This window comes from Ovis canadensis, chromosome 3 (assembly GCF_042477335.2).
Source record: "Ovis canadensis isolate MfBH-ARS-UI-01 breed Bighorn chromosome 3, ARS-UI_OviCan_v2, whole genome shotgun sequence".
Taxonomy (NCBI): domain Eukaryota; kingdom Metazoa; phylum Chordata; class Mammalia; order Artiodactyla; family Bovidae; genus Ovis; species Ovis canadensis.
This window is the reverse complement of record NC_091247.1, coordinates 125,141,904-125,161,440: the sequence shown is the minus strand read 5'-3', so window position 1 is coordinate 125,161,440 and position 19,537 is coordinate 125,141,904.

The window sequence follows — 19,537 nt, the reverse complement described above, 5'->3', positions numbered from 1 at the left end:
ACAGAACCCTTTGGCAAATAGTAGAAAGTATACAGGTAAGATCCTATGGAGAAGCAAATGGCAACCCGTGCCATTATTCTTGCCTAGAGAATCCATGGACAGAGGAACCTGACAGGCTCCAGTCCATGGGATCACAAAGAGTCAGACACAACTAAAGAAAATTAGCACACAGCACACAAGGCCTTTAAGGAAGATTGACTGATGACTGGCAGACCATTAAATTATACTGACATAGAGTTGATCTCTAGAAAGCAGATTTAAAAATAAAAACAAGAACTTAAAAAAAAAAAAGATAGTAGAAAACTCAGTGTCCACACTCCACACAGAACACAAAAACAATAGAATTAGCCCAGTAAGGTTGTTAAACAATAGGCAGCAACAAGGGGGGAAAAGGCAACAACAGCAAGTGCTAGAGAGTGAAGCAATTCCATGCCAGAGTAAATACACTTCTAAAATGCCCCGTTTTCAACCAAAACTTATGAGACATGCAAACAAAAAGAAAAGTAGGCCACCTGGACAGGAATGGGGGGAACAGCTGTGGCGAGCCAAGGATGAAAGAACAGGTAAAACCAAGGAGGGTCTTGGAATACAGGAACGGAAAAACCAGACCCCTATCATCCTTCCCTCTCCCATGCTGTAACTATTAATGGATTTCAGGTCCTCCTGAGCAGTATAACCTGCCTTCCCTCCTACTCCTTAGGAAGAAGGTGTTTGCCTTACTCTTCCCCCACTCAGGATATATGCTTCATCCAGTCAGCAAATGACCCACAAGACCCCTATCCCACTCCTAGTATACTGGGTATAAAAGTGGACTAAAGACCGCTGCTCAATGTCAGTTCTCCCTTGAGCTAGCCTGCTGGTCTAACAGTGTCTCCCACTCTAATAAGCTTTAATTGCCTCTCATTCTGTCTTATGTCTGGAAATTCTTTTCCAACCTGCGCATGGGCCATGAAAGCAGCCAAAAGAAAAATGTCCCAGAGGAAGACAGATATTGGAATTACTGGACAAAAATCATTATCAGCTATTATAAACATATTTTTTAAGGAAATAACTAAAGAATGAATGACAAGTAGGAGCATGATGTCTTGTACTAATAGAGAATATCACTATCAATAAACAGTAAATTATAAAATTACCAAATAAAAATTCTGGAGTAGCAAGTACAATAACTGAAAGGGAAAATTGACGGAGAGATTCAGCAAAAGAGCTGAACTTGTAGAAAAAGAATCTCTGAACGTGAAAGAAGTCAGTTTAGACTTATCAGTCTGAGAAACAGAATCAAAGAATAATGAAGAAAAATGTAGAAACCTTCAGCAAGCTATTGGTTACCACCAAGTATACCAACATACACCTGTTGAGAATTCTAGAAGGAGACGAAAAAAGTGGAGAAAAAAATGGAAGAAATAGTAGCTAAAGAATTCACAAATTTGGTGAAAAATACTGGTCTACTCATTCAATAAGTATAAAACATAGAAGAGATCCACACATCTTAGGCAAATTGGCAAAAATCAAAGACGAAGAGAGAATCTTGAAAGCAGCAAGTGAATAATGACGTAAGTAGCCTCAATAACTATTGAACCAAGAAGACAATTGGATAATATCCTCATAGTTTTTAAAGAAAAACTGTCAGTTAAGAATTCTATATGCAGGTAATGTTTTCTTCAAAAACTAAGCAGAAATTAAACATTTCCAGATAAACAAAGTATTCATTACTAGCAAATGTGCCCTATAAGAATATTAAAGGGAGTCCTTAGGCTGAAACAAAAGGACATCTGATGGTAATTCAAATCCACAGAAAGACACAGAGTACTGCATAAATATCAAGATCATCAGTTTAACATATTGATTCGTCCTCTTTTCATCTATTAAAAAAAAACTGTATGTCAAATATCTATAAAACTTTTCAATAATGATGCAATTCATTTGAAGATTCTACAATTGAGGAAAGGCAGAATTATAACCAAGTTTCTCTGTATTATTGAAAATAATCATTTGTACTAGATACCATACTGAGCAGTGAATATATAATAACAACATGATGAATGTAACTTAATCCTGATAAACTTACAATTCAAGGAGGAAACAGATGTTATGTTTAATATAGCTTGAAAGTGAAAGTGAAGTTGCTCGATCATGTCCGACTCTTTGCGACCCCATAGACTGTAGCCTATCAGGCTCCTCCATCCATGGGATTTTCCAGGCAAGAGTGCTGGAGTGGATTGCTATTTCCTTCTCCAGGGGATCTTCCTGACCCAGGAATCGAACCTGGGTCTCCTGCATTGCAGGCAGATGCTTTACCATCTATTTTAATCTTGCCTCTGCAGATTTAGTTCATTTTTAAAAATATTTATTATATAATCTAGTTTGCAAAACCAGTTCATATTGTAAAATCAGTCAAATCTTACTTTAGGTTTAGAAAAAATATGCTAACTTTATTTTTCAATTCTAGTTTAGTGAATTTTACAAAATACACCAAAATAATTACAAGTAGTCAGCTAGATAATATATAGTAGTGAAAAGCATTATGTCAAAAGCAGTGTTAAGATCTAGTAGTTAATTTATTTTTACAATTTAGAAAACTAATAAATTAGTATATTGTTTCTTATTATTTTACTAATAAATCAATATGATGAATAGCAAACATTAAAAGTAATTTATGAGGTAAGGAATTCCTTTGGGGTACGTATTTTGGCACATGTATATACTCCTTACAAGTTGAGTTGAGTTTTTTGAATAAGTAAGAAGCAAGAACAAAAATTTAGTATCAATTTCATTCTACATGACTGTACTTTTCTAGTATTCATTTTTTTGTAGTAAGAACACTTAACCTGAGATCTACTCTCTTAAAATGTTTAAGCATACAATGTATTACTTTTGACTATGATACAGTGTACATAGATCTCTAGAGTTTATCTTACTTAACTGAAACTTTATGCCTGCCCCCGCCCCCTTGACAAGCAACTCCTCATTTCCCCCTTCAACCAGCCCCTGCAATCACCATTTCACTCTGGTGCTATAGACTATTTTACACCTCATATAAATAGAATTATGAAATAGTTGTCTTTCTATAACTCTTAAATTTCATTAGCATAATGTTCACCAATATTGTACCATATATCAGAATTTTTTAAGGCAAAATGATATTCCCTTATATGCATATACAACATTTCCTTTATCCATTAATCTGTTCATGGGTGTTGAGGTGGTTTCCACCTCTCAGCTACTGTGAACAGTGGTGCAATGAACATAGGAGTACTAATATTTTGGGGGATTCTGATTTCAATTCTTTTGGATAAATACCCAGAAGTAGGATTGCTGGTTCTATTTGACAGTTCCCCTTTTAATTTTTTGAGGAACCTCCATATTATTTTCTATAGCAACTGCCCTATTTTGAATTACCACCACCAATATCAACACTTGGTCAACACTTTTTTCTTTTCTAATAGTCATCCTGACAAGGATGAATAGACACCTCACTGTGGTATGAATTTTCATTTCCCTGTAGGCTAGTGACATTGAACATATTTTCACATACGTTTTGATCATTTGTATGTATTTTCTGGAGAAATGGATGGTCAGGTCCATAGACCACTTTTTAATCCAGTTTTTAAATTTTTCCCTATTGAGTTGTCAGATTTCCTTGTATGTTTTGGGTATTAACTTCTTATATATGGTTTGCAAATATTTTCTCCCATTCCATAAGTTGCCTTTTCACTCTGCTGCTCCCTTTGCTGTGAAGAATTAATTAATTTGATACGGTCCTGCTTGCTTACTTTTGTCTTTGTTGCCTCTGCTTTTGGTGTCATAACTATATAATGACCAAGATCAGGAAGCTTTCTCCCTGTTTTCTTCTAGAAACTTTCAGTTTAAAGTCTATTTAAGTCTTTAATCCATTCTGGGTTGTGTGTAGTTTAAGAGCCCAATTTCAGTCTTTGGCACAGGATTTTCCATTTTTTTCTTTCAATCATTTATCGAAAAGATGATTCTTTTCCCATTGGGTTTTCTTACTATTCTTGAAGATCCATTGACCTTATATGTCTATTGTTATGCTAGTCTTGTACTATTTTGATTGCTATGGCTTTGTAAGATATTAATAGCTTAAAGTGAGGTAGCATGATGCCTCCAGATTTGTTCATCTTTAAGAATGATTTGATATTTCTCCTGGCAATCTTGATTCCACCTTGTGTTTCTTCCAGTCCAGTGTTTCTCATGATGTACTCTGCATAGAAGTTAAATAAACAGGGTGACAATATACAGCCTTGACGCACTCCTTTTCCTATTTGGAACCAGTCTGTTGTTCCATGTCCAGTTCTAACTGTTGCTTCCTGACCTGCATACAGATTTCTCAAGAGGCAGGTCAGGTGGTCTGGTATTCCCATCTCTCTCAGAATTTTCCACAGTTTATTGTGATCCACACAGTCAAAGGCTTTGGCATAGTCAATAAAGCAGAAATAGATGTGTTTCTGGAACTCTCTTGCTTTTTCCATAATTCAGCAGATGTTGGCAATTTGATCTCTGGTTCCTCTGCCTTTTCTAAAACCAACTTGAACATTTGGAAGTTCACACTTCATGTATTGCTGAAGCCTGGCTTGGAGAATTTTGAGCATTACTTTACTAGCATGTGAGATGAGTGCAATTGTGTGGTAGTTTGAACATTCTTTGACATTTCCTTTCTTTGAGATTGGAATGAAAACTGACCTTTTCCAGTCCTGTGGCCACTGCTGAGTTTTCCAAACTTGCTGGCATATTGAATGCAGCACTTTCACAGCATCATCTTTCAGGATTTGAAACAGCTCAACTGGAATTCCATCACCTCCACTAGCTTGTTCATAGTGATGCTTTCTAAGGCCCGCTTGACTTCACATTCCAGGATGTCTGGCTATAGATGAGTGATCACACCATCGTGATTATCTGGGTCATGAAGATCTTTTTTGTACAGTTCTTCTGTGTATTCTTGCCACCTCTTCTTAATATCTTCTGCTTCTGTTAGGTCCATACCATTTCTATCCTTTATTGAGCCCATCTTTGCATGAAATATTTCCCAACATTCAGAAAATGAAGATCATGGCATCCGGTCCCATCACTTCACGGGAAATAGATGGGGAAACAGTGGAAACAGTGTCAGACTTTATTTTGGGGGGCTCCAAAATCACTGCAGATGGTGACTGCAGCCATGAAATTAAAAGACGTTTACTCCTTGGAAGGGAAGTTATGACCAACCTAGATAGCATATTCAAAAGCAGAGACATTACTTTGCCAACAAAGGTCCATCTAGTCAAGGCTATTGTTTTTCCAGTGGTCATGTATGGATGTGAAAGTTGGACTGTGAAGAAAGCTGAGCACAAAAGAATTGGTGCTTTTGAACTGTGGTGTTGGAGAAGACTCTTGAGAGTCCTTTGGACTGAAAGGAGATCCAGCCAATCCATTCTGAAGGAGATAAGCCCTGGCATTCCTTTGGAAGGAATGATGCTAAAGCTGAAACTCCAGTACTTTGGCCACCTCATACAAAGAGTTGACTCACTGGAAAAGACTTTGATGCTGGGAGGGGTTGGGGGCAGGAGGAGAAGGGGACGACCGAGGATGAGATGGCTGGATAGCATCACTGACTCGATGGACGTGAGTCTGAGTGAACTCCGGGAGTTGGTGATGGATAGGGAGGCCTGGCGTGCTGTGATTCATGGGGTCACAAAGAGCTGGACACAACTGAGCGACTGAACTGAACTGAACTGAAGAATGATTTGGCTATTTGTAAACTTTTATGGTTCTACATAAATTACTTATATGTTAATAAAAAGCCATTGGAATTATGATAGGGATTGCATTAAATCCATAGATCACTCTGATAGTATATATTTTAATAATATTAAACCTTCCAACTCATGAGCACAGCATTTCTTTCCATTTGTTTTTGTCTTTTCTAATTTCTTTTATCAATGTTTTACAGTTTTCGATATATAGGTCTCTCACCTCCTTGGTTAAGTTTATTCTAACATATTTTAGTCTTTTCAATTCTACTGAAAATGAAATCATTTTTCTAATTCACTTTTCAAGTAGTTTGTTGTTAGTGCAGCTAATTTTTGCATGCTGATTTTGTATCCTGCAACTTTACTCAATTTGTTATCAGCTTTAACAGTTTATCTTTCATTATAGAGTTTTTAGGGGGTTCTATATATAAGAGCATGTCATCTGCAAACATGGACAGTTTTACTTCTTCCCTTCCAATTTGGATGCCTTTTCTTTTTCTTGGCTAATTACTCCAGCTATGATTTCTAAGTCCTATGTTGAATAGAAGGAGTGAAAGCAAGCATTCTTGTCTCATCCCTGATTTTAGAAAAAAGCTTTCAGCATTTTACCATTGAGTATGATGTTAGCAATGTGATTTTCATATATGGCCTATATTGAGACAATTCTCTTTTATTCCTAGTGTGTGAGTTTTTTATCATGAAAAGTGTTGAATTTTGTCAAATTATCTTTTGTTTTGCATCTACTGAAATATGATTTAATTCCTTGCTCTGTTACGATCAATTAGCATGATGTACCATCCTAACTGGAGAAGGAAATTGCAACCCACTCCAGTATTCTTGCCTGGAGAATCACATCGACAGAGGAGTCTGGTGGGCTGCTGTCCATATGGTCACACAGAGTTGGACACAACTGAAGTGAGTTAGCATGCATGCATGCATTGGAGAAGGAAATGACAACCCACTCCAGTATTCTTGCCTGGAGAATCCCAGGGACGGGTGAGCCTAGTGGGCTGCCGTCTATGGGGTCACACAGAGTCGGACATGACTGAAACGATTTAGCAGCAGCAGCAGCACCATCCTAATATACTGAACCAATTTTGCATCCCAGGGATAAAGTTCACTAGGTCATGGCGTGTGATCCTCATGGATACTGGCCTGCAATTTTATTTTCTTTGGCATCTTTGTCTGGCTCTGGTGTTAGGGTAATACTGGACTCATAGAATGAGTTTGGAACAGTTCCTTCCTCTTCAGTTTTTTGACAGAATTTGAAGAGGATTGGCATCAATTACTCTTTAAATGTTTGATAGAATTCACCAGTGAAGCCAACTAGCCCTAGGCTTTTCTTTGTTAGAAGGCTTTGACAACTGACTCATTCTCTACATCAGCTATAGGTCTATTCATACTTTCTACTTCTTCATGAATTGACCTCTGTAAGTTGTATATTTCTATGAATTTAACCAATTCTTCTAGGAAATCTAAATTGTTGACATAATAGTTCATAGTAGCCACTCATGATCCTTTTTTATCTCCTTGGAATTAGTTGTAATGTCTCCTCTTTCATTTATGATTTTAAGTGTTCTTTTCCTTAATTTAGTTAATGGTTTGTCAATTTTGTTTTATTTTGAAAAGCTAACTCTTGATTTTGTTTTCTATTTTTCTATTCTGTTTATTTTTGCCCTCATCTATTATTTCCTTCCTTTTGATAAATATAGATTAGTTTGTTCTTTCTTTAGTTCCTTGGGGTATAAAGTTAGGTTGTCTGATTAAGATTTTTTTAAGTAGGCACTTATTACAAATTCTTCTTAGTACTACTTTTTCTTGTATCTCTTATGTTTTTCATGTTGTATTTTCATTTTGGTTTGCCCCAGGGTATTTTCTAATTTCCTTCTAAATGTCTTTTTTGACTCAATCATTGTTCAAGCATGTGTTGTTAAGTTTCTACATGTTTGTGAATTTTCCAGTTTTGCTACTGATATCCAGTTTCACTCCACTGTGATCAGAAAAGACGCTTAGTATAATTTCAATCTTTTTAAATTTTAAACTTCTTAAATTCTTAACTTGGTTCACTAAAATTCATCTTGTGAGCTAATATAAAATTTAACCTGAAGAAAGTTCCATAGGAATTAAGAATGTGTATTTTTCTGCTGTTGGGTGAAATCGTCTGTATATGTCTATAGTTCTGATTTGTCTATGTTATTTATATTCTCATATAAGTTGATTCCCTATTGATTTGTCTAGATGTTCTAGTTTTCTCCTTTCAACCAAACAAAAAGGCATAATGTGTTGAAAATTGTGTCTAGTACCTAAACATTTTTTGGTAAAAGTCATTTTTTAAAAGAAAGCATAGAAGACTAAGCATTTTGTGGAAAGAAATAAATTTTGTTGAAGGACTGACTGTGATTCAGACATATTCCATATGATTTGATAAAGATCATTTTTCCTACTTTTTAAAAATATACATTAAGTCTTGAAGAAATAACACAAATTTTATTTTTGGATTTTATCCAACATACCTAGATTATTTCTGCAGACCTAGAAAATACTTTAGTGATGCTTTTTTAAAAAATTTATTCTTCTTCAACTTTTATGACTGTTTTTATTTCCAACTAATGATATATCCCAGAGAGGAGAGTTTAGAATAGTTGAGAGGAATTGTTTATGATTAAATACATGAAAATGCCATTTTTAAGTAGTTACTTTTGCTCTGAAGGACTCTTACATTAGGAAAAAAAATACATTTTAAAAAGGAGGGAATGGAGATGGAAGGAAGGATAAGGAGACAAATCATTAAAAAAAGAGAGTTGACTGCATATTCAAGACCATATATGACCATATAGTTAAATTCAGAATATCACAAAAGATGGGAATAAATCCAACTTGTAAAAATCATGCTTCATTTTGAAAATGATATATACATGAAAATACTACATTTTGAAAAAATATATATACACAAAGAGAGGAAAAATGGGGAAGCAGTCAGGTTTAAGATACCTTGATGAGCCATTAAAGGACACCTCTGTTTGTCTGTATCCCAGAGGCTGTTATATATAGGAGCAGTGCCCCAAAGCAAGACTGGGAGCACTAAAAGCAATGGTCAGAGGATTGAGGATTATCTTACATTTGTAAAGGAAAAGTGCCAGAGTAAGTCCAGGAATATCTCAGGCAGAATGATTTTAGGAAAGAGGACAAAAGTGGATGTAGAAATTACCTAGGTAGCTTTTTGCAACTCTCAGTTTGATAAACAGTAATTTAAAAGCAAATTTCCTAGCCACCAGGGAAGCCCCTTGGAAATGGGAGAAAGCCGATAAAAGAGGGAAGAGAAGAGAAACAAGAATGAAAGAAGCAATGCCTTAATTTGGCAATAGGTCACAGTCTAGTAGAAAGCTGCACAGGGAGAAATTAATGATACAGCAGTGGTCAAGAATTTTTAGCATTATGGTGGTTGGTTCCCAGGGATTCTCACATTCTGGTACTCATCTATTTGTGTAAATTATCTTTCTGAGTAAATACTGGACCTCAGTTCAGGTCAGTCACTCAATTGTGTCCAACTCCTTGCCACCCCGTGGACTGCAGAATGCCAGGCTTCCCTGTTCTTCACCAACTCCTGGAGCTTGCTCAAACTCATGTCCATTGAGTCAGTGATGCCATCTAACCATCTCATCCTTTGTCGTCCTCTTCTCTTCCTGCCTTCAATCTTGCCCAGCATCAGGGTCTTTTCCAATAGGTTGCCTCTTCTCATCAGATGGCCATCATATTGGAGCTTTGGCATCAGTTTTTCCAATAAATATTCAGGGTTGATTTCCTTTAGGATTGACTGGTTGGATCTCCATGCTGTCTAAGGGACTCTCAAGAGTCTTCTCCAAACCTCAGTTCAAAAGCATCAATTCTTCATCACTCAGCTTTCTTTATGGTCCAACTCTCACATCTATACATGACTACTGGAAAAACCATAGCTGTGGTTTTTTTTTTTTAATAAATTTTTATTTTTACTTTATTTTACTTTACAATACTGTATTGGTTTTGCCATACAAGCTGGTTTTAGAAAAGGCAGAGGAGCCAGAGATCAAATTGCCAACATCCACTGGATCATGGAAAAAGCAAGAGAGTTTCAGAAAAACATCTATTTCTGCTTTATTGACTATGCCAAAGCCTTTGACTGTGTGGATCACAGTAAACTGTGGAAAATTCTGAAAGAGATAGGAATACCAGACCACCTAACCTGCCTCTTGAGAAATCTGTATGCAGGTCAGGAAGCAACAGTTAGAACTGGACATGGAACAGACTGGTTCCAAATAGGAAAAGGAGTACGTCAAGGCTGTATATTGTCACCTTGCTTATTTAACTTATATGCAAAGTACATCATGAGAAATGCTGGACTGGAAGAAACATAAGCTGGAATCAAGATTGCCGGGAGAAATATCAATAACTTCAGAAATGCAGATGACACCACTCTTATGGCAGAAAGTGAAGAGGAACTAAAAAGCCTCTTAATGAAGGTGAATGTGGAGAGTGAAAAAATTGGCTTAAAGCTCAACATTCAGAGAACAAAGATCATGGCATCTGGTCCCATCACTTCATGGGAAATAGATGGGGAAACAGTAGAAACAGTGTCAGACTTTAATTTTTTGGGCTCCAAAATCACTGCAGATGGTGACTGCAGCCATGAAATTAAAAGACGCTTACTCCTTGGAAGAAAAGTTATGACCAACCTAGACAGCATATTCAAAAGCAGAGACATTACTTTGCCGACTAAGGTCCATCTAGTCAAGGCTATGGTTTTTCCTGTGGTCATGTATGGATGTGAGAGTTGGACTGTGAAGAAGGCTGAGCACTGAAGAATTGATGGTTTTGAGCTGTGGTGTTGGAGAAGACTCTTGAGAGTCCCTTGGACTGCAAGGAGATCCAACCAGTCCATTCTGAAGGAGATCAACCCTGGGATTTCTTTGGAAGGAATGATGCTAAAGCTGAAACTCCAGTACTTTGGCCACCTCATGTGAAGAGTTGACTCATTGGGAAAGACTCTGATGCTGGGAGAGATTGGGTGCAGGAGGAGAAGGGGACGACCCAGGATGAGATGGCTGGATGGCATCACGGACTCAATGGACGTGAGTCTGAGTGAACTCCGGGAGATGATGATGGACAGAGAGGCCTGGCGTGCTGCGTTTCATGGGGTCACAGAGAGTTGGACATGACTGAGTGACTGAACTGAACTGAATTGAACTGACATGAATCCACCACGGGTGTACGTGAGTTCCAGATGGACCTTTGTTAGCAAAGTAATGTCTCTGCTTTATAATAGGTTGTCTAGGTTTGTCATATCTTTTCTTCCAAGGAGTAAGCTTCTATTAATTTCATGGCTGCAGTCACCATCTGCAGTGATTTTGGAGCCCAAGAAAATAAAGTCTGCCAGTGGACCGATGGACTTGCTTTTAATAAATACTTTTAACAAATACTTGCTTTTAACAAAAACTGATTAGATGTCAATTCTAAGATTAGATATAAAAAAGACATAATTTCAGTTCTTGTCTCTCCCTCTCACTGTTATACACCTCACCCTGCCAGAAGGTAGGGGGAAGCTGGAGGTGGGGGGAGAAACTGCCATGTTCTTAGTAACTCCATGCAGAGGTCTTCATGGCAAACAACTGAGATTTCCCAACAAACCTAAGGCCTGTTAACAGCCATGTGAATGACTTTGAAGGCTCCCCTACTGGGATAACTGCAGCCCTAGCCCATCCCTTGCATTGCAAACATATGAGAAACTCTGAGTCAAAAGCACACAGCTAAGCTGTACATAGATTCTTGACCCCAGAAACTATGAGAAAATAAATGTGTGCTGCTTGAAGCTACTAGGTTTTGAGGTAATTTGGTATACAGTCATCAGTTCAGTTCAGTTCAGTCACTCAGTCGTGTCCAACTCTTTGCGACCCCATGAATCGCAGCACGCCAGGCCTCCCTGTCCATCACCAACTCCCGAAGTTCACTCAGACTCATGTCTATCGAGTCTGTGATGATAACTAACATAGACATGATTATCTAATATGCTATATTTGAAGTGCTTACTTCAAGTATCAAATAAGAAACAAAAGACTAGTATAGAATCCTTAAGAATCAGTATCAGAAGTCATGATATTAACAATAATACAGAGATGTACACATATTTATGGGCTTCCCTGGTAGCTCAGATTGTAAAGACTCTTCCTGTAATGCAGGAGACCCTGGTTCGAGCCCTGGGTCAAGAAGATTCCCTGGAGAAAGGAATGGCTACCCACTTTAGTATTCTTGCCTGGAGAATTTCAAGGACAGAGGAGCCTGGAGGGCTATAGTCCATGAGGTCCCAAAGAGTTGGACATGACTGACTAATACTTTCGCTTTCTTTCACACATATTTATGAAAAGTAAAATTAATTCAGAAAGTTAAAGTCTCTGATAAGCCTTTCTAATTCTCAGCTAAAGTCACCTTTCTTCATCTTCTGTTCATTCCCATCTCATGTATGTGTCCACTCCCATTTCCCACAATGTAGACCATGTGGGCACAAACACTGGAAAAGCAGGTTTACTATTGCTCTTGGATAAAGATTAGGCACTTTATGAAGTGTCTGAGGTGATCAGACATAACGAAGCGACTGAACTGAATTGAGGTGATTCACATCATAATACAAATTTAGAAAAAAGTTGCCATTTTTGGTAGTTTTCTGCAATCATCCCGACTCATGAAAACTAATCTAAATAATCCATGCCACTCTTCCATGTATTTTTTAACATATATAATAAAATCACATATTTGTCATCTGAAGAATTCAGTTACTGAAAAAATGACTACAGTTAATAAAGCTGATGAGAACTCTCCTTACAGTATATTCGACTTCTGATTTCTCAGTTTGGATGAAATAGCATTTCTGAGCCACAGCAGGAGCTTTCTTTTTATAAGGTTCCAGCAAAATGTCAGCACCACCCCCCCCCCCGCCCCACCATGAAGATAGATGTCAACATTATATCCAGAGCACAGATACTGAAAACGACTGAGTTATTTATTTTAAGGCTTCAAAATGTGAGGTAACATTCATTCCACATATCTTAAGAATTGTTTTATTTATTCATATACTTGAACCTCTTTATAACACTGTCCTCAGATTCCTTGTTTCAAATCGCATTGCTTTATAACTTTTCTTTCTGACTTTTAACTAGCTCATACAGAATCCACCACATACTCATTCCATACTCCATTTCATACAAAAGGTAAAAGTTTTTTAATCCAGAAATATACTTTAAGATATATGCTTATTATGAAAGAATTTCTCCTCTTTTGGTAGTGTATACTCTGCACAAACTAAACCACATTACTCACACTGAGTCTATGCATCCATTTGGAATACACTTACGTAGAAGAATTTTTCCATCAAATAAAAAAGAGCCACAGATTTTGTTGTTAATGAAAGAATCCATTATACATTTAAGTAAATCTGACTCTGCTTAAATAGTCTCAATGCTTTTTAAAATTAAACTTGGCTTATTGTTTGTTTTCCAGGGTGATCATTAAAGGACGAAGCAAAATGTTAGAGCGAAGCATTATTGGCAAGCTTTGCTTGTTTGCATCTCTCTGTAAATGAGCAGCCAATGGAACTTCTGTGCTTATGACAGTGTTCCAAGCAAACCATCTCTCTCAGCCTAACATCCTTTCGACCATTAAAGTCTTATTGATCATCAGTTCATCCTGTTCTCTTCATGTCCATTGCTGCTGCCTTACTTCAGATTCTAATCACATTTTCCTTTCTCTTAAATTTTAGTGTTTTATATTTTGAAATCATTTCAAACATACAGAAGAGTAGCCAGAACTCCCATATCCCCTTAAATCAGAACAGCCAATTGTTAACATTTTACTACATTTGCCCCACTGTGTCCCATTCCATATACATATATACACACATGTTTATATATATAGACAAAGTGTATATACACATGTACATAAATATATGCAACCCATGGAGTGTAGCCTGCCAGGATCCTCTGTCCATGGAATTCCCCAGGCAAGAATACTGGAGTGGGCTGCCATTCCCTTTTCCAGGGGAACTTCCTGACCCTGGGGTCAAACCCAGGTCTCCCACATTGCAAGGCAAATTCTTTATCATCTGAGCCACCAGGGAAACCCCAAATATACACACATACATATCTGAGTCCTTTCCAGAAACCTTTTAAAATGTTTTTAATTAAAGGATAATTGCTTTACACTATTGTGTTGGTTACTGCCATATAAGAGCGTGAATCAGCCATAAGTGTGTTTATATATGTATCCTCTCCCTCTTGAACCTCCATCCCACCCCTCTAGTTGTCACAAAGCACCTGGTTGAGCTCTCTGTGTTATACAGCGACTTCACACTACCTATCTTACATTTGGTAATGTATATGTTTCAATGCTATGACAGTAAGCTACAAATGTAATACCCGTTATCCTTTAATTAAAGATTTTAAAATTTAAAAAATAAAAAACTAAAATTAAAAAAAAAAAATACCCGTTATCCTTAAACTAAAAGACGCATCTATATAAACTACTATATAAACTTTCAAATCAGTTATTCAAAACTGTTAACACCACCACCTTCTCAGACCCCATTCTAAATTTGCTTACCATACCAATGTTGTAGACCAAAGATGACTGCAATGAGTTCACTGTTTCTCCCACTGATTTGTGTTGTCTAATTACCCTTCCCTTGAATCAGGGTTGACACCAATGATTGCTCACCAAGATTATGCATGGTGTCTTCAGCTGCCATACAAAGAAGTCTGATGTCCTGACACCACTATGCTGGAGTGTCTACAGCTAAGCAGTTCCTTTGAAAGCCCCAACTGAACCCAGTCTTTTGGCCATCTCTGCCAAGGCCTTAGAAATGTAATTGAGGCCATACTGGGCTCTTCATTCCTCCTACATGCACCTGTTCAGTACCACACTATAGAGAACAATTGTTCAGGTAAGCCTTGCCCAAATTCCTGACCTAAAACGTCATGAAATATAACACAATGACCAGTGCTTTATGTCATTACATTATGGGGAACACTTTTGCCCAGAAATAGATAAAACATCTCCAATGTGTCTTTTCTTCCCAGTCTAAGACCCTAGAAATATACTTATACTTACTTAGTGTGTATTACAGACCCCTTCAATCTGGAACAATTCTTGAGTCCTTCTCAGTCTTTTATGTCTTCACAGTTATAAAGAGAACTGGCCTTACAGTCTGAAGGGTGGGTTTTGAGCTGGGCCCATCAGCAGAGCCTTCAGGGGCCAGACTCAGACCATGCATTCTTGGCAGGAAAACCACAGAAATGACAGGGTTCTTTGTGGTGCATTACATCAGGAAACATACCATGTCAACTTGTTCCAGCATGAGTGATATCAGTGCTGATGACCTGGCTTGTAGTGTCTAGAAGCTTTCTCCACCTTAAATTCACAACTTTTCTGGTTGTAATTGAATAGTGTTTGGTGAAGAGGTATTATACTAATAACCTGTTCCTCAAATTCTACCTACCAGCCTTAGCATCCCTGGACAGTTTCCAACTTAATCAAACTCATCTGATGACTGTTAAATGGTGAATCTCTATTTCCAACATTTTTTGGAGCTCTGAGGAATAGCTTTCCATTTCTCTGCATTTACCTTCTTGCTTGCTTAATTAATGTATATGAACATACTAATACATTAATAGATTTTGTTTTTTTAAATCAATAATTAATGACTATCAATATTTTAATACTTAAGTCCTCCTCTATTCATCCATTGAGACTGCTTTCAAACTAGTTATTTTATTCTTTTGCAACATTTTATTTTAGAGGACTTACTTTTTATGTACAAGCTGAACAAGACTTTGGACCTTGTCTGCCACAACCTGTCATCAGTCATTTCTCCTTTAAGGGAGGGTGAGTGATACTTAGAAAGCAAATTTTGGGCATGTGGGTCGCTCACTGCTCCTGAGACATCATGGTTTCTAAGCCTGCTAAGAACTAGGAAACATTTGTATTGCATCTAACATAATGCTACATATGTAATACATGCATATACTAGTTTACCCTGAGGTCCCATTATCTAACAACCAAGAGTTATTTCAAGTCTTCCTCATATCCATGATTATATTATATCCCCTCCATATCTGAGAAACAACTCAATATATTCATTCATTTCTTCAATTTACTTATTTGTCTACTTTAACCCATCTTCCAACATATAAGCCATCTCTTTCTGTCGCTACTTCTGCAGCAGTCCCTCAAGGCCCTGTGTCCTCTTTTTCCAGGCCTGCCATCGCATGCCACCATGGAGGAGCTCCTCAACTCAGGACTGATTCTTCCTCTGATCCACATCCTCCCTCATTGTTCCATGTCTTTGACCGCTGTACTGACCATTCCAGGAAGGATGCAGGAGAGAGTAAAAAGTGGGGAAATGGGAAGCAAGTAGACACCCTTGTTCTCCCTTGTGACACAATAAGTTCAAAAAATAAAAATTTTTTTGGCGTATAGTTGATTTACAATATTGTGTTAGCTTATGAGAACAAAAATGAACATAAACCAAAGGGATCAAATGAAACTGAAAAGCTTTTACACAGCAAAGAAAACCATAAACAAAAAGACAAGCATCAGAATAGGAGAAAATGTTTGCAAATGAAGTGACTGACAATGGATTAATCTCCAAAATATACAAACAGCTAAATCAGCTCAATATCAGATAAGCAAACAGCTCAATCAAAAAATGGGTGCAAGATCTAAATAGACATTTCTACAAAGAAGAAACAAAGATGGCCAAAAAACACATGAAAGATGACCAAAATCATTTACTACTAGAGAAATGAATACCTTCTTTTTTTTTTTGAATTCAGATGATTTTTTTTTTAATTTTAGTTTTTTATTTTTTAAATTTTAAAATCTTTAATTCTTACATGCATTCCCAAACATGAACCCCCCTCCCACCTCCCTCCCCATAACAACCTTCTTAACAGTTCTTCTTGCCCTGATCCATCCCCTATCTCATCTTTTCTATTCTACAAACTGTAGACAGATTATTCTTAGAAAGAATATAACGTATAGTGAAAAAATAGGAAATTGAAAATAATCCAATTATATATTCTTACTCTTTCACTTACTTGTGTTACTATGGACTTTTGAGTTATCAGGGTTTCAGTTTAAAATAAGGAAATAGTGCCTATCTCGAAGATGTGTTGCAAAGTTCCAGGATGAATATGCAGAGTGCCAAGTACATAATTGTTGCTGTTGTGGCAGTTGTTATGATGAAAAATTCCAACATAATTCTGAAACTCCTGTTTAAAACATTTTAATGTAGAATCCAATAAAAAAAAATTTAAAGCCTTTCAATACACCTCATCACCTACAGTATAAAATCTAAACTCTTGTGTTATCTTAAGCAATTTTCCATGACCTGGCTTCAGCTCACACCTCCAGCCTCACTTCTCAACTCACTCCAATTGTCACTTACACCACAGTCTACTTAACAGTCTTGTGTTTCCTTGACTTTAGTGTTTTTCTCTTTGTATGCTTTGAACATATTATTACCTCAACTGAAATATATCTTTTCCTAAACATCCAACTATTGCTACATTTTTACTTATACTTTACTTACACTCATTTGAAGTTAAGTTCATCTCCCTCTGGAAACCTCCCTTGACCATATCCAAAATATAATAAATAGAATTAACTCTTACATTAATTGGGCCAAGACTCAGGTGCCTTTATTATGTATAACACTTGTCACACATGTGGCAACTAATTATACACACATACACACACCTACCTTACTAGATTGTGAACTCATTGAGGATAGTTCAGGTCACCAATAATAAATCTTCAGTAAATATTTAATAAAATAGCATAAAACTGTTATGATCATTCTAGAAGATCTCTACCCTATAAATAAGAAAAATAAGGCTCAGTAGTACTTTGGCCACCTCATGTGAAGAGTTGACTCACTGGAAAAGACTCTGATGCTGGGAGGGATTGGGGGCAGGAAGAGAAGGGGACGACAGAGGATGAGATGGCTGGATGGCATCACTGACTCGATGGAAGTGAGTCTGAGTGAACTCCGGGAGTTAGTGATGGACATGGAGGCCTGGCGTGCTGCGATTCATATAGTCGGACACGACTGAGTGACTGAACTGAACTGAGAGTCACTAATTTGTATAAGTTTGCAGTGTCTAGTAGAACTGACATCACAGCCTAAGCTATTACTCTATCTGTAATGCAAAAGATACATAGTATCTTCACAATATAAACATGAATATTCATCATACATACATGAATATCAAGGTAAATATAAAGAAACTATCATTTTAAGATAGGCTTGTCACATTTATATCTCATTTTTACTCTGAGACAATGAAAGTGAGGTGAAAATGAAAGTTGCTCAGTCGTGTCCAACTCTTTGTGACCCCACGGACTATACAGTCCATTGAATTTTCCAGGCCAGAACACTGGAGTGGGCAGCTGCTCCCTTCTCCAGGGAATCTTCCAAACCCAGGGATTGAACCCAGGTCTCCTGCATTGCAGGTGGATTCTTTACCAGCTGAGCCACCAGCAAAGCTCAAGAATACTAGAATGGCTAACCTATCCCTTCTCCAGTGGATCTTCCCAACCCAGGAATCAAACTGGGATCTCCTGCATTATAGGCAGATTCTTTACCAGCTGTGCTACCAGGAAAGCCCTTGACACAAGAAATCATAAAGTAGCTTAGCTAAACCATTAATATTTACTTTTATTACTTTTTGACACAATAAATCATTAAAAGCTGATCCTTCAGGACAAGATGGGAGCTAACAATTCCAGCCTCATTCCTTTGAACTGTATCCTGAAAAACTGGGATAAATTTGATCCCCAGGGCTTAAAGAAGACACACCTGGTCTTCCTATGCGATACTGCATGGCCACAGTATCCATTGGAGGACAGCGAACGGTGGCCGGTTGGAGGGTCTCTTAAGCATAATACTGTTTTACAGTTAGACCGGTTCCGTAAGGGACAAGGAAAGTGGGTAGAAGTAGCATATGTGTTGCCCTTTTTCTCTCTGCAAAATATGCCAGACTTATGTCCTAAGGGTATAGATTTGGGCATGAAACCTTCAGCTCCCTCCTGTCCTCCTACTTTGCCCCCGTACCCGGGACTCCAAGCTGAGCAAACTGAAAACCAGAGAACCTCCCTTAGAAGGGTTGCCTTTGTCTCAATGGAAATCCAAACTGAGATTCAAACTGTGCACATGTGCAACTCCTGTCTCAGTATGACCTCAGACTACTCTGGTTTCAGTAGAAACTCAGACCATCGAAGTAAGAGATGAGATGGAGGACAGGAGACAAAGAGAAAAAGAAAAACAGGTTTCTCCAGTCTATCCCTGGGATCATATGCACAGAGCAGCCAGAGAGACTGAGGAACAGCCACACAAGCTGTTGCCTCTTCATGAAACACCCACCGGGAGAAATAATCAGTCTATGAGAGTTAATAAGCCTTTTTCTTATCAAGAAATACAAAGAATCAAGGAGGATCTGAGAGACTATTTAGACGACCCAGAAAAATATATTAGAGCTTTTAAAGGTGTTACTCTGCTTTATGACCTTACTTGGAAAGATGTGATGTATTTCTTTGGACAAACGCTGACTCCCGACTCAAAGACTCAAGTTTTGGGAAAAGTAGTTGCTTATGGAGATGAATCGGAGAAGGCAATGGCACCCCACTCCAGTACTCTTGCCTGGAAAATCCCGTGGACGAAGGAGCCTCGTAGGCTGCAGTCCATGGGGTCGCTAAGAATCCGGCACGACTGG